Here is a 17,648-nt window from a genome sequence, read left to right as displayed (position 1 = left end):
AAGTCTGTCCTTGGCTGTCAGCAGGCAGGGTCTGGAAACAAACTGCTGATGCGAGACAACTCGCAATGGAAGATTACAAGTTGTGTGCCTTTGCACGGATAGAAAAGTACAACTTCAGCACAATTGATAACAACTATAGCAACGGCCTTTAAGCATAAGAGTTGTGTGATAACTTATACATCATTATTCTAACAAAATGCTAGCTCATTTGGAATTTGATGCCTGCAACATGTGGTCAAATAAGCTGGCACATCCCACAGGTGAACAGGCTAATTGGGAACAGGTGGGTGCCATGATTGGGTATAGAAGCAGCTTCCATGAACTGCTCAGGACGGGGCGAGGGTCACCACTTTGTCAACAAATGCCTGAGCAAATTGTTTAAGAACAACATTCCTCAACCAGCTGTTGCAAGGAATTTAGGGATTTCACCATCTACGGTGCGTAATATCATCAAAAGGTTCAGAGAATCTGGAGAAATCACTGCACGTAAGCGGCAATGCCCGTGACCTTTGATCCCTCAGGTGGTACTGCATCAAAAAGCGACACCGGTGTGTAAAGGATATCACCACATGGGCCCAGGAACACTTCAGAAAAACCCCTGTCAGTAACTACAGTTGGTCGCTGCATCTGTAAGTGCAAGTTAAAACTCTACTATGCACAGCCAAAGCCATTTATCAACAACACCCGGAAACGCCACCGGCTTCCAAACTGTCCAAAAGTTTAAGAACAACATTTCTCGATGAGCTATTGCAAGGAATTTAGGGATTTGACTCAATAAGAAGAAAAAAAATGGGTAACCGCTACTTTTCAGAGTATAGTACCGTTTTTAATTCATTAGTACATATATATATATATATATATATATATATATATATATATATATATATATATATATATATATACATTTATATATCAAAAAAATATATTTATTTTTATAAATATATATATATATATATATATTTATATATAAAAAAATATATATATATTTTTATATATATATATATATATATATATATATATATATATATATATATATATATATATATATATATATATATTTATATATAAAAAAAAAATATATATATATATATATATATAAAAAAATATATTTATATATATATATATATATATATAAAAATAAAAATAAAAATATATATATATATATATATATATATATATATATGATGATGACACAAATACAGTTTTATTGGCTGTGAAATTGTAATAATCTGTCAAAGAAAGGACCAGTAAGACGGTACAAACGAAAGGGTGAGGTGTAGTGAGGGGGAAGATGGCGTGACAGGACATCGTTTGGCCATCTTTGGTGAAACATGGACCATTTACCCCCCGCGCTTCTGAATCGCTGCTTCCACCTTTCGGGAAGTCAAGGCAGATCATTGTTTACGTCATTTGGACTCATCTGATATGCAGAACACTTCCCAGACTGAGGAGCGTGTGCTTCCAGCCTCAATCTGTCAGAACGGGGGCCGAGAGTAGGAGTGGGACTTCTGTCTTCCGCACACAATCGCTACTTTTGCACCACTTATTTCTGCACCATTTGAGCAAACTGCTGGTGGACTAACCTGCACGTCTGTTCCCTGCATACATTATTGTTATGTTCGCTCTTTTGAAATGCAGTTGTTGTTGGTTTCTTTAAATGAAAACCGCCAAATAACTTTGGATTTTGGTGAAATGTTAAGAAAATATGAGTGTAAAACCGAAATGTACTGGAGTCGGACTGCAAACTACAGATGCTATAAAATATTTTACACAATATCTTTCATTAGTTATTTAGATAAAATGACAATGTAATAATTAACGGACTACCGTAAATTCCAGACTTTTTTCCTACGCTTTGTACCCTGTGGCTTATAAAACGGTGCAGCTAATTTGTGGATTTATATTCCCTACCAGCCTGCATAATTGAAGTTAAACTTAAAAAAAATGACGACAATATTTTGACACATGCCAACTAATCAAAATGTCGTACACATACAATTTTTAAAAATGTTTTACTTGAACGTACCTAAAAACATTTTTTTTTAAAGTATTATCGAAAGTCCTGTCGGGGTTTATTTTGAAGCAAAATGATTAATGATCAATTATCTTTAGGGTAATAAATTAATGTAAAAAAAAATAAAAAAATCCAAATTAATTATGTGATTTATCGCCGACTAAATCCGATTAATGAGAGCATTTTATTTTGATTAATCTCAAGTTAACTATTTAAAACAAAAAAAAGTATTATCCAAAGTCCTGTCGGGGTTTATTTTGAAGCAACATGTTTAATGCTCAATTTAGTTAATAAATGTAAAAAAAAAATCAAAAAATAGCTAAATAAATTGTGTGATTAATTTGCAACTAAATGTGATTAATGCGGTAATTGTTTGTGATTAATTCCGAGTTAACTAGTTTTTTTGACAGCCCTATTTCAAACATTTCCTTCAGTAAATGTGTGCATCATTGGACGTGAAGCTCATTGCACTTTTTGTGATTAATCCCGAGTTAACTAATTTTTAAAAAAAGAATTATAAAAAAAAATTAAAAAATGTATTATCTAAAGTGAAAAATGTGATCATATTTTGTGATTAATCTTGAGTTAACTAGTTTTTTTTAAAGTATTATCTAAAGTTATTTTGAAGCAAATTGAAGCATAATTGAAGTTAAACTTAAAAAAATTACGACAATGTTTTGACACATGCAAATTTATCAGAATGTCGTACACAAACCATTTTTAAAAATGTTTTACTTGAACGTACCTTAGTAAAAAAAATTTTTAAGTATTATCGAAAGTCCTGTCGGGGTTTATTTTGAAGCAAAATTATTAATGATCAATTATCTTTAGGATGATAAATTAATGTAAAAAAAAAAATCAAAACATCCAAATAAATTGTGTGATTTATCGCCGACTAAATCCGATTAATGCGAGCATTTTATTTTGATTAATCTCAAGTTAACTATTTAAAAAAAAAGTATTATCCAAAGTCCTGTCGGGGTTTATTTTGAAGCAACATGTTTAATGCTCAATTATCTTTTAGTTAATAAATGTAAAAAAAAAAATCAAAAAATAGCTAAAAAAAATTGTGTGATTAATCTGCAACTAAATATGATTAATGCGGTAATTGTTTGTGATTAATTCCGAGTTAACTAGTTTTTTTGACAGCCCTATTTCAAACATTTCCTTCAGTAAATGTGTGCATCATTGGACGTGAAGCTCATTGCACTTTTTGTGATTAATCCCGAGTTAACTAATTTTTAAAAGAAGAATTATAAAAAAAAAAAAAAAAAATGTATTATCTAAAGTGAAACATGTGATCATATTTTGTGATTAATCTTGAGTTAACTAGTTTTTTTTAAAGTATTATCGAAAGTCCTGTCGGGGTTTATTTTGAAGCAAAATTATTAATGATCAATTATCTTTAGGATAATAAATTAATGTAAAAAAAAAAAAAAATCAAAAAATCAAAATAAATTGTGTGATTTATCGCCGACTAAATCCGATTAATGCGAGCATTTTATTTTGATTAATGTCAAGTTAAATATTAAAAAAAAAAAAAGTATTATCCAAAGTCCTGTCGGGGTTTATTTTGAAGCAACATGTTTAATGCTCAATTATCTTTTAGTTAATAAATGTAAAAAAAAAAATCCAAAAATAGCTAAATAAATTGTGTGATTAATCTGCAACTAAATGTGATTAATGCGGTAATTTTTTGTGATTAATTCCGAGTTAACTAGTTTTTTTGACAGCCCTATTTCAAACATTTCCTTCAGTAAATGTGTGCATCATTGGACGTGAAGCTCATTGCACTTTTTGTGATTAATCCCGAGTTAAATAATTTTTAAAAGAAGTATTATAAAAAAAAATAAAAAAATGTATTATCTAAGGTGAAAAATTTTATAATATTTTGTGATTAATCTTGAGTCAACTAGTTTTTTTTAAAAGTATTATATAAAGTCCTGTCGGGGTTTATTTTGAAGCAAAATGATTAATGATCAATTATCTTTAGGATACTAAATTAATGTAAAAAAATAAATAAAACATCCAAATAAATTGTGTAATTTATCGCCGACTAAATCCGATTAATGCGAGCATTTTATTTTGATTAATTTCAAATTAACTATTTAAAAAAAAAAAGTATTATCCAAAGTCCTGTCGGGGTTTATTTTGAAGCAACATGTTTAATGCTCAATTATCTTTTAGTTAATAAATGTAAAAAAAAATTAAAAAAAAATATCTAAATAAATTGTGTGATTAATCTGCAACTAAATATGATTAATGCAGTAATTGTTTGTGATTATTTCCGAGTTAACTAGATTTTTTGACAGCCCAATTTCAAACATTTCCTTCAGTAAATGTGTGCATCATTGGACGTGAAGCTCATTGCACTTTTTGTGATTAATCCCGAGTTAAATAATTTTTAAAAGAAGTATTATAAAAAAAATAAAAAAAATGTATTATCTAAGGTGAAACATGTGATCATATTTTGTGATTAATCTCGAGTTAACTAGTTTTTTTTAAAAGTATTATCTAAAGTCCTGTCGGGGTTTATTTTGAAGCAGAATTATTAATGATCAATTATCTTTAGAGTAATAAATCAATGTAAAAAAATGTCAAAAAATCTAAATAAATTGTGTTATTTATCTGTAACTAAATCTGATGAATTAATTAATAATTATCTTAATCTCAAATTAAATAGTTTAAAAAAAAAAAGATTATCCAAAGTCCTGTCGGGGTTTATTTTGAAGCAAAATCTTTAATGATAAATTATATTTCAGGTAATAAATGTAAAAAAAATATAATCTAAAAATATCTAAATAAATTGTGTGATTAATCTTCAACTAAATATGATTAATGCAATCATTTTTTGTGGTTAATCCCGAGTTAACTAGTTTTTAAAATAAGTATTATTTTAAAAAAAACTAAGTAATATCTAAAGAGAAAAATTTGATCTTATTCTGTGATTAATTTTGAGTTAACTTTTTTTTAAATAATATTATCTAAAGTTCTGTCGGGGTTTATTTTGAAGCAAAATGTTTAATGATCAATTATATTTCAGGTAATAAATGTAAAAAAAAAAAAAAATCTAAAAATATCTAAATAAATTGTGTGATTAATCTTCAACTAAATATGATTAATGCAATCATTTTTTGTGGTTAATCCCGAGTAAACTAGTTTTTAAAATAAGTATTATTTGAAAAAAAAACGAAGTAATATCTAAAGTGAAAAATGTGATCATATTCTGTGATTAATTTCGAGTTAACTTTTTTTTTTTTTAATATTATCTAAAGTTCTGTAGGGGTTTATTTTGAAGCAAAATGTTTAATGATCAATTATATTTCAGGTAATAAATGTAAAAAAAAAATATCTAAAAATATCTAAATAAATTGTGTGATTAATCTTCAACTAAATATGATTAATGCAATCATTTTTTTGTGTTTAATCCCGAGTTAAATTGTTTTTAAAATAAGTATTATTTGAAAAAAACGAAGCAATATCTAAAGTGAAAAATGTGATAATATTCTGTGATTAATTTCGAGTTAACTTTTTTTTTTTTGTAATATTATCTAAAGTCCTGTAGGGGTTTATTTTGAAGCAAAATCTTTAATGATAAATTATATTTCAGGTAATAAATGTAAAAAAAAAAGTCTAAAAATATCTAAATAAATTGTGTGATTAATCTGCAACTAAATATGATTATTGCAATTTTTTTGTGGTTAATCCCGAGTTAACTAGTTTTTAAAATAAGTATTATTTAAAAAAAACAAAGTAATATCTAAAGTGAAAAATGTTTTCATATTCTGTGATTAATTTTGAGTTAACTTTTTTTTTTTTGTAATATTATCTAAAGTCCTGTCAGGGTTTATTTTGAAGCAAAATGTTTAATGATCAATTATATTTCAGGTAATAAATGTGAAAAAAAAAAAATCTAAAAATATCTAAATAAATTGTGTGATTAATCTTCAACTAAATATGATTAATGCAATCATTTTTTGTGGTTAATCCCGAGTTAACTAGTTTTTGAAATAGGTATTATTTGAAAAAAACGAAGTAATATCTAAAGTGAAAAATGTGATAATATTCTGTGATTAAATTTGAGTTAACTATTTTTTTTTTTTTTTTTTTTTGGAATATTATCCAAAGTCCTGTCGGGGTTTATTTTGAAGCAAAATTATTAATGATCAATTATCTAACGGATAATAAATTAATGTAAAAAAAATTACAAAATTCGAAATATCTAAATAAATTGTGTGATTAATCTGCAACTAACTATATAACTATACTAACTAAATCTGATGAATGCAAGCGTTTTTTTTTATAAATAATCTCAAATTAACTAGTTTGAAAAAAAAGTATTATCTAAAGTCCTGTCAGGGTTTATTTGGATGCAAAAGTATTAATGATCGATTATATTTCAGGTAAAAAATTATGTCAAAAAAAAAAAAAAAAAAAGTAATAAATTGTGTTATTAATCTGATTATTGCGATAATTTTGAGTGATTAATCCCGAGTTTTTTGACAGCCCTATTAGTTGTGCAGCACTTTGGAAACATTTTTGTTGTTTAAATGTGCTATATAAATAAAGTGGATTGGATTGGATTGGATTAGTTCAAACATTTCCTTCAGTAAATGAGTGCATCATTAGAAGAGAAGCTCATTGCACTTTAACTAGCATGTATTTTATTGTGGCGGGAAGCAGGAAGTGGATAACTTCCTTCAGACGTGACAGAGACTCGGGACTGAAATATGTCAGATGAAGAACTAGTCTTGGATTCTTGCCATGTAGATAGAAATTAAGTCCCCACATCCTTCCCTGGACTTGAGACACCAACACGTTTCCTTTGACAAGATGACAGCGACATCACACTCCCTCCAAACTGTCACTTGGCGCTCCTCTTTGGGGTTTTTTCTGCAGTAAAAATGGTGGATCCTCCAACTGTCATAATGTTTTGTGTTCAATAATTGTCATCATACTTAACTAGAGCCACAGAACAAGGTGTGTTATTGTTTATGCTATGGCGCCCTCTTTTGGACGAGTTTGCCCACTGTAGGTGTTGCGGGTTTAAAATGTACTTCCGGTTTTAATGCCTTGAACTGGAAGGTGTCCATAGCGTCGCTACTCATAATTATTCTTCATTTCAGTTTTAAAATATAACTAAAACAATTCATACTTAATAAACAGTCCCATGCGTAATGTCTGTGGGAGTGTTTTCATGCAAATTTTAGCATCGTTAGCGTTAGCTAATATGCTAACACGTTTACGAATGTCTGTGTTCTAAAATGTACTGCGTGCGTTTTGTATCCCGGTGCACGCTAAGGTCCGTATAATACGGTATGTACTGTAGGTCACAGGTGTCAAACTCAAGGCCAAATATTAGCGGGTATTAGTCGTAAAAGCTAACTACGGAAAGGGATAAACTAGCTTCTACAAGAACATAAAACACATTTGCGTTTGTAATACACAACACTGTGATACGGCACCAATCTGTACCGAGTGAAAAACATGAAAAATCATATTACAGTATCTGTAAAGTAATATTTCATGTTTTGTTTGTACACAGCTAGCAAGACAGCGTATGTACTGTAGTCGTAATAACACGCATGACATGCTGCGTGTATCATGATCAATATAAAGTGTGACTCACTCCATGGACAGTTGTGCGTTTTGTCCAGCTGGCTAGGAAATGTTTTTTTTCCCGGTTTATTTGGGTAAGCACTCCATTTATGTCAAAATAGCTTGGCTTCAAATTCCGAATTTTGCAGCTTTAAATCCCTTTCACCTCACTCTCTCGGCTTCCGTCTGCTCCAATGTCTCACTCTTCTTTCGTGCTCGCTTCCAGAAGCAGTAGTTCTTCCTCAGTGTATTCAGCTTAAAAAAAAGATATGGTTGTGAATCCTCATTTGTCCAAAAATAGTCGTCTTCGTTGTTGTTTCCCGAATCTGCCACAGTTAGAAAAACACTCGCCTTTGTTTCCAGAAGTAGGAGCACACATTTGTTGTCAGAAGTCGGAAGTGCACTGATGCGCCCACAAATTTGTTACGGCAATGATTAAAATGATCAAAATATGGTCAATATTGTGCATATTACATATTGTTATGAAGGTGTCTGTTACTACATTATATATATACTTTCAGTGTGTATATTGCACATATTACATATTGTTATGAAGGTGTCTGTTACTACATTATATATATACTTGCAGTGTGTATATTGTACATATTACATATTGTTATGAAGGTGTCTGTTACTATATTATATATACTTGCAGTGTGTATATTGTACATATTACATATTGTTATGAAGGTGTCTGTTACTACATTATATATATACTTGCAGTGTGTATATTGTACATCTTACATATTGTTATGAAAGTGTGTGTTACTACATTTTATACTTGCAGAGTATACATTGTACAAATTACTTTTGTTATGAAAGTGTATATTACTACATTACCGGTATATATATACTTGCAGTGTGTATATTGCACATATTACATATTGTTATGAAGGTGTCTGTTACTACATTATATATATAATTGCAGTGTGTATATTGCACATATTACATATTGTTATGAAGGTGTCTGTTACTACATTATATATACACTTGCAGTGTGTATATTGTACATCTTAAATAGTGTTATGAAGGTGTCTGTTACTACATTATTTATACTTGCAGAGTATACATTGTACACATTACTTTTGTTATGAAAGTGTCTGTTACTACATTATATATACACTTGCAGTGTGTATATTGTACATATTACATATTGTTATGAAGGTGTCTGTTACTACATTATATATATATACTTGCAGTGTGTATATTGTACATATTACATATTGTTATGAAGGTGTCTGTTACTACATTATTTATACTTGCAGAGTATACATTGTACATATTACTTTTGTTATGAAAGTGTCTGTTACTACATTATATATATACTTGCAGTGTGTATATTGCACATATTACATATTGTTATGAAGGTGTCTGTTACTACATTATATATATACTTGCAGTGTGTATATTGTACATATTACATATTGTTATGAAGGTGTCTGTTACTACTTTATATATATATATATATATATATATATATATATATATATATATATATATATACTTGCAGTGTGTATATTGTACATATTACATATTGTTAGGAAGGTGTCTGTTACTACATTATAAATATATACTTGCAGTGTGTATATTGTACATATTACATATTGTTATGAAGGTGTCTGTTACTACATTATATATATATATATATATATATATATATATATATATATATATATATATATATATATATATATATATATATACTTGCAGTGTGTATATTGTACATATTACATATTGTTATGAAGGTGTCTGTTACTACATTATATATATACTTGCAGTGTGTATATTGTACATCTTACATATTGTTATGAAGGTGTCTGTTACTACATTATATATATTTTTCCACACACCGTTCCACCTGCTAACACGTACTTTAGCTCCTTCTAGAAGCAAACCTACTTTCCCTGCTCCACATTGTCTCCTCCTATCTCCTATTCATTCAGTAAACGCTGGTGTGTCTGCACTAAACATACAACACGGTAACACGCTCACACCCAGTGCCAATACGTGTTTTTTTTTTTAACGTTGGACTTTGGCTCGCCAGTCTGCATCTTCCCCAGCCCGGTGTGCACCTGAGTGGCCCCCGGAGCAGACCCCTCTTTATCAGAGCGCAGCAGCAGGACGGAGCAGCAAATCTCGGGCAGATAGCGAGGCGGCTGCCTCTGACTAATCCTGCTCCCCGCTGCAGGAAGAACAAAATAAATAAAGAAGGACTCGAGAAAGGGAGGGGGAAAAAAAGCATGTTGTATAGGCAGCACTTCAAAGACGTGTAAAGAAAATCACTATCTGTGATCCGAAGATAAAGATGGATTCGCTGTGCGTCTTCCACTCCTATTCAAGTATCTGTGAGCACGTTTTAAAACACTCCATTGATTTTCACAAATCAACTTTGCGGCCGGAGCCTGAGAGTATAATAAATATGAGCAGCTTGTAGAAGAGCTGCATTCAATTGTTGCTACATGATCGTGCTCCTCCACCTGTCTGACAGCCTTTGACACTCCACACCTGCATGATGGCGTGTCTGATGGAAGGATGCTGGCCTAAATCACATTGCCAGACCCTGCAGAGTGTTCCCTTGTTGCAAACTCAATTTGGAGGACGGAAACATGCACACTTGCATCAGGGGTGTCCAAACTGTGGCCGCGCAGCTTCTTTTTTCTCGGCCCCTCGACACAATAAAAGCATGCCAGATTATCACGTTGCACAAAAAAATGTAGAAGCAATTTTTAGGAGAAACTGTGAATGCTGAAATGTGAAAAAACACTGAAATGCTAAGAACAGAATGCATCAGATACCGTATGCATGTAGCTAAGTAAGCTAGCATGATAATGTTGACATGCTAACAGTTAACACGTCAGGTACTACGTTTATTGAGGGGTTTGGCTGCAAAATTGGCCCCAAAAAAAAGTTAGCATGCAAACAGTTAGCATGTGTCATATGCCAAGTTATATGACTCTGATGTGTTTGGCTGCACAATTTGCCAAAAAGGTTAGCATGTGTCAAGTACCAAGTTATTTGACTTTGAGGGATTTGGCTGCAAAATTTGTGGAAAAAAAAATAGCATGCTAACAGTTAGCATGTGTCATATACCAAGTTATATGACTCTGAGGTGTTTGGCTGCAAAAATTACCATAAAAAAGTTAGCATGCTAACAGTTAGCAATTGTCAAGTACCAAGTTATATGACTCTGAGGTGTTTGGCTGCAAAAATGACCATAAAAATAGTTAGCATGCTAATAGTTAGCAATTGTCAAGTACCAAGTTATATGACTCTGAGGTGTTTGGCTGCACAATTTGACAAAAAATGTTAGCATGCTAAGAGTTAGCATGTGTCAAGTACCAAATTATATGACTTTGAGGGATTTGGCTGCAAAAAGTGTGAAAAAAGTGAGCATGCTAACAGTTAGCATGTGTCATGTACCAAGTTATATGACTCTGAGGTGTTTGGCTGCAAAATGTGTGAAAAAAGTTAGCATGCTAACAGTTAGCATGTGTCAAGTACCAAGTTATATGACTTTGAGGGATTTGGCTGCAAAATGTGTGAAAAAAGTTAGCATGCTGACAGTTAGCATGTGTCATGTACCAAGTTATATGACTCTGAGGGATTTGGCTGCAAAATGTGTGAAAAAAGTTAGCATGCTAGCAGTTAGCATGTGTCATGTACCAAGTTATATGACTCTGAGGTGTTTGGCTGAAAAAATGACCATCAAAAAAGTTAGCAAGCTAACAGTTAGCAATTGTCAAGTACCAAGTTATATGACTCTGAGGTGTTTGGCTGCAAAAATGACCATAAAAAAAAGTTAGCATGCTAACAGTTAGCATGTGTCAAGTACCAAGTAATATGACTTTGAGGTGTTTGACTGCAAAATTGGCCAAAAAAAAAATGTAGCATGCTATCAACTAGCATGTGTCATGTACCAAGTTATATGACTATGAGGTGTTTGGCTGCAAAATTGGTCAAAAAAAAGTTAGCATGCTAACAGTTAACATGAGGCAAACACCAAGTTATATAACTCTGAGGTGTTTGGCTGCAAAATTGGCACAAAAAAAAAACAGTTAAAATGCGAATGTTAGCATGATCACAGTTAACACGTGTCATGTACCAAGTTATATGACTCTGAGGTGTTTGGCTGCAAAATTGGCCAAAAAAAAAAAAGTTAGCATGCTAACAACTAGCATGTGTCATGTACCAAGTTATATGACTCTGAGGTGTTTGGCTGCACAATTTGCCAAAAAATTTTAACATGCTAACAGTTAGCATGTGTCATGAACCACGTTATATGACTCTAAAGGGTTTGGCTGCAAAATTGACCCCCAAAAAAGTAAATATTGTAACAGTTAGCAATTGTCAAGTACCACGTTATATGACTCTGAGGTGTTTGGCTGCATAATTTGACAAAAAGGTTAGCATGCTAACAGTTAGCATGTATTATGTACCAAGTTATATGACTCTAAAGGGTTTGGCTGCAAAATTGACCCCCCAAAAAGTTAAAATGCTAACAGTTAGCAATTGTAAAGTACCAAGTTATATGCCTCTGAGGTGTTTGGCGGCACAATTTGACAAAAAAGGTTAGCATGCTAACAGTTAACATATGTGTCATGTACAAAATTATATGACTCTGAGGTGTTTGGCTGGAGAATTGGCAAAAAAAACAAAAAAAAAACGTTAGCATGCTAACAGTTAGCATGTGCCAAGGACCAGGTTATATGCCTCTGATGTGTTTGGCTGCACAATTTGCCAAAAAGGTTAGCATGCTAATAGTTAACACGTCAGGTTTATTGACTCTGAGGTGTTTGGCTACAAAATTGGTCAAAACAAAGATTAGCATGCTAACAGTTAGCATGTGTAATGTACCAAACAAATTATTTGACTCTGAAGCGTTCGGCTGCAATATTGGTCAAAAAAAAAGTTAGCCTGCTAACAGTTAGCATGTGTTATGTACCAAGTTATATGACTCTGAGGTGTTTGGCTGCACAATTGGCCAAAAAGGTTAGCATGCGAAGGTTAGCATGCTAACAGTTAGCATGTGTCAACTACCAAGTTATATGACTCTGAGGTGTTTGGCTGCAAAATGAATGTTCCAACTGATAAACTTAATTTATTTTTGCAGATAATGATCCACTTAAAATGAGCTAATTGTGTACGTTTACACATAAAAATACGGTACTGCATTTTAATCCAGTGTACATTAGCATTAAAATCACAATAAACATATTTCCAAAGACTCTCTGGCAATGTCAAATAAAACTGAGCATCGAGACCTTTTAGATTCAAACGCTTTGCTCGGATCTCGCTGCACACGTGCGTGAAAAAGCAGCTAATTACCCTGTAATTGAGCAATGTGATTTACAGTAATAGACACGATCGACTGCTGTAATTGCAATTTTTTCTCATTGACTTGGATTATAGCGAGGCAACCCAAGGACAAGGAGTGGATGAATGTGGTTCACAACAATAACAACAACAATGATCAGAGCTGCGTCATACCGTCAGGTTCCAACACTGATGACATCTATTAAACAAGACAAGAAGCAAAGAATCAAACAGAGACATAATTAAATTTGGACTCAATTGAGGAGAGACGCCGTCGACCTAAAGGAATGGGGAGTATGTAAACAGTCATTGTTTTCGGTCAAATTAACACTAAAGAAAAATATTTCTCGGGCTTGGGCTAGTCCTGGATTCAGCTTGAGCAGGTCTTGGATGACAATAAGTAAACCCCCTCCCGTCTCCTCCCATCGTACACAATGGAAATTTCCAAGCCTTTGCTTGGTGTAACAAAAACAGCCTCTTGTCTGTTCATTGGGAACTCAGAACGGAACGTTTTTTGATAATTTACATACAAACCGTGTTCCTTGCAGACCCAAAAAAGGCAACATAAAGGCCGTTAAATAAATAAAAACACCTTCCAGCGAAGCGCTGTGATTTCTCTGCCAAAAGGCATTTGGAGACAGCCAGAGGTGGAAGCGAGTGGGAAGTATTTGACTTCTTTGTAGTATTTTGTGACGTGATGTGACTTTTTCGATACTAAATGGATAATGCGGCAGTTTGGAGACGCTGCGAGTGGCACCACCCGGCCGCCCGCCTGAAGGTGGCGCTTGTTCTGCCCGCAGGCAAAGTGTGGCAATAGAAGCCTCTCGGGCTGACGGCTTGTCAGTGCTCACTTAGTGATGCTGCACATCAGACCATACTTGCCAACCTTGAGACCTCCGATTTGGGGGGTGGGGGGTCTTGGTTGGGGTGGGGGCGTGGTTAAGAGGGGTATATTTACAGCTAGATTTCACCAAGTATATATATGATATACTTGACTTTCAGTGAATTCTAGCTATATATATATATATATATATATATATATATATGGATATATTTATTAATTTTATTATATATATATATATATATATATATATATATATATATATTTATTTTATTATATATATACAGTATATATATATTTATATATATTTTATTATATATAAATATATATATATATATATACATTTTATTATATATATAAAAAAAAATATATATATATATATATATATATATATATATATATATATATATATATATATATATATATATATATATATATATATATATATATATATATATATATATATATGTGTATATATACATATATTTTGTATTTGTTTTTTTTGTTTTTCATGTACTTTTTGTTAAAGAAAACCATGTTTTTTATGACAAAAACAAAAAAAAATGCAAGATTTCCCCCCGAAAACAATTTCAAAGTAGTTTATTTGATGTGACGTTATTAAATAGATCAATAATTCATAAAACATATTGATTTTGATTCATTATTGTTGTTTGACTAATGGCAGTTTTGAAGAAAAATCCCACTAAAATTATTGGAGGATCCAATAATAAATCATACATTTTATTTTAATTGTATTTTATCTTTTTAGTTTTACTTTCACCCGCGACCCCGAAGGGAATAAGCGGTAGAAAATGGATGGATGGATGGATGGATGTTTTACTTTCAATGCTTAAATCTTTAGATCGACTTCAGATCATTTGTTGTGATTCAAGTTAACTAGTTTTTAAAATAAGTATTATCTAAAGTTCTGTTGGGGTTTATTTAAAAAAAAAAAAAAAAGAATGATCAATTATCCGTCAGGTAATAAATTCATGTAAAAGAAAATAAAAAAATATATATCTAAATAAATTGTGTGATTAATCTGCAACTAAATATGATTATTGCGATATTTTTTTGTGATTAGTCTCAAATAAACTAATTTTTAAAATAAGTATTATGTAAAGTATTGTTGGGGTTTATTTTGAAGCAAAATTATTAAAATCATCTGTCAGGTAATAAATTAATGTAAAAAAAAAAATCAAAAAATCCAAATAAATTGTGTGATTAATCTGCAACTAAATATGATTAATGCGATCATTTTTTGTGATTAATCCCAAGTAAACTCGTTAAAAAAAAAAAAAATCTAAAGTCTTGTCGGGGTTTATTTTGAAGCAAAATGATTAATGAGCAATCACTTTTCAGGTAATAAATTAATGTAAAAAAAGATTCAGAAAATCTAAATAATTTGCGTGATTAATCTGCAACTAAATATGATTAATGCGATTATTTTTTAGTGATTAATCTCAAATTAACTCGTTTTTTTGACAGCCCTATTTTAAACATTTCCTTCAGTAAATGAGTGCATCATTAGAAGAGAAGCTCATTGCACTTTACTCCGTTAGTGAAGTGAAGTGAACCGAAGTGAATTATATTTATATAGCGCTTTTCTCTGTCGTGACTCAAAGCGCTTTACATAGTGAAACCCAATATCTAAGTTATATTTAAACCAGTGTGGGTGGCACTGGGAGCAAAGTGTCTTGCCCAAGGACACAACAGCAGTGACTAGGATGGCGGAAGCGGGGATCGAACCTGCAACCCTCAAGTTGCTGGCACGGCCGCTCTACCAACCGAGCTATACCGCCCCCAGTGTTAAATCTAGCATGTATTTTATTGTGACGGGAAGCAGGAAGTGAATAACTTCCTTCAGACGTGACAGATACTCGGGACTGAAATATGTCAGATGAAGAACTAGTCTTGGATTCTTGCCATGTAGATAGAAATGAAGGCCCCACATCCTTCCCCGGACTTGAGACACCAACACGTTTCCTTTGACAAGATGACAGCGACATCACACTCCCTCCAAACTGTCACTTGGCGCTCCTCTTTGGGTTTTTTCTTTAGTAAAAATGGTGGATCCTCCAGACATCACAGAATTGACTTTATTTCCCTCGCTGTGTTTTTATTCTCTGAGGGCTGCGGGCGACCTCTTCTCAAATACCCAGAAGCCCCCCTCTGCTTCCCAGACGCACTTTGTTGGTATTTTATTGATATATTCATTGGGGGATTATTTTATTCTCTGCCATGCCAGCAGAAATGTGAAGTCACCTTTTCAAGTGGTGGTGCGCGGCATCATCAGCATTGAGAGTAGCAGGAAGTGATGTCTGGTCAGGATGAAAATGGAGACTCCGGCCACAAATGTAGCAATCATGGCCGCCGTCTTCCTCTCTTCCTGGAAGCAAGCACAAAACCAACAAGTACATTCCAAACCAAAACTAGCACTCACGTAATGTTAGGCCACTGAAGTAGAGAGCAATCGTTCCGAGGGATGGACCGTAACAATTAGAGTGAAAATAATCGATTCTCACCCGAATTCTTGTTTATTCTGATTCCAAGTCGATTAATATTAATATATATATATATATATATATATATATATATATATATATATATATATATATATATATATATGTCTTAATAAGGTTATCCAAAAAATAGTGCTCGATACCGTAGTAGAGCGCAATATATGTATGTGTGGGAAAAAAAATCACAAGACTACTTCATCTCTACAGGCCTGTTTCATGAGGGGGTTCCCTCAATCATCAGGAGATGAAATCTCCCTCAATCATCAGGAGATTTTAATGGGAGCATTCACATACCATGGATTATATAGGGCACAGAGTGGGTGGGTACAGGCTGGCGTAGGGGCGTGGTGATTGGCTCATGTGTTACCTAGGAGGTGTTTCCGTCTGTGGCGGCATGCTGTTACAATTTCGCTGCGCTTGTTGAGGGATGACAGGTCTGGACGGTAAATAATAAACAGTTTCTCTTTCAAGCATAGGTTGCATCTTTTATTACCACTATTGTAAGGTGTGCTGGATGCAAGAATTTGCCATGTTATTGAATATTCAACATTATTGTCTTTGAGGTCCCAAATGTGTTTGCTGAGTTCTGTGGTATTTCGCAGGTTTTGGTTCCTGAAAGAAGCCTTGTGATTGTTCCATCTGGTTTTGAATTCTCCCTCGGTTAATCCTACATATGTGTCGGATGTGTTAATGTCCTTGCGTATTACCTTAGATTGGTAGACAACTGATGTTTGTAAGCACCCCCCGTTGAGAGGGCAATCAGGTTTCTTTCGACAGTTACAGCCTTTGTTGGTTTTGGAGTCGCTCTGTCCGGGGGCCGACGGCTCATTTGCAATTGTTTTGTTGTGGTTTGAGATGATTTGTCGTATATTGTTCATACAGCTGTAGCTCAATTTAATGTTGTTCTTGTTGAATACTTTTCTTAGGGTGTTGTCTTTGGGAAAGTGTTTGTCAATCAGATTGAGGAATTTGTGTCCAATGTTAGTTGAGGCGTTTTTGCTGTATGGGGGGTTGTACCAGATGATGTCGTTTCGTTTTCTGTTCTTTTTTGGCTGGTTTCCTGGCGTGGGTTCATAGGTGAGGGTGAAATTGTATCCGCTTTCATGAAGGGCTTTTTGGTACGGGGGGGTTGCTTGGTCAAATTCAGCTTTGCTAGATGACAGCATCGATAGCCTTTTATTAATTCCGGTAGGTATTCTTTTCGTGGTGGTGGGTGGGTGGTTGCTGTCATGGTGCACGTATTGGAGTGTTGTGTTGGGTTTCGTGAATGGTTGGTAGCTGTTATTTCTCAGGTTGAAAGTGACGTCAAGGAAGTTGACGGTTTGCTTGTTGGCTTCAATCGTGATCCGTAGGCCGTTCT

At 32.9% G+C, this 17,648-nt stretch overlaps 1 protein-coding gene across 1 annotated transcript in view; it reads left to right on the top strand.

The window, feature by feature from the left end:
* The window catches only part of LOC133615850 (protocadherin-9), a 708,581-nt gene that overhangs the window by 414,399 nt on the left and 276,534 nt on the right, over positions 1 to 17,648 (top strand). The window lies entirely within an intron of this gene.

Source organism: Nerophis lumbriciformis, linkage group LG15 (genome assembly GCF_033978685.3).
Source record: "Nerophis lumbriciformis linkage group LG15, RoL_Nlum_v2.1, whole genome shotgun sequence".
In the NCBI taxonomy this organism is placed as follows: Eukaryota; Metazoa; Chordata; class Actinopteri; order Syngnathiformes; family Syngnathidae; genus Nerophis; species Nerophis lumbriciformis.
This window is presented reverse-complemented; position numbering and strand designations above follow the sequence as displayed.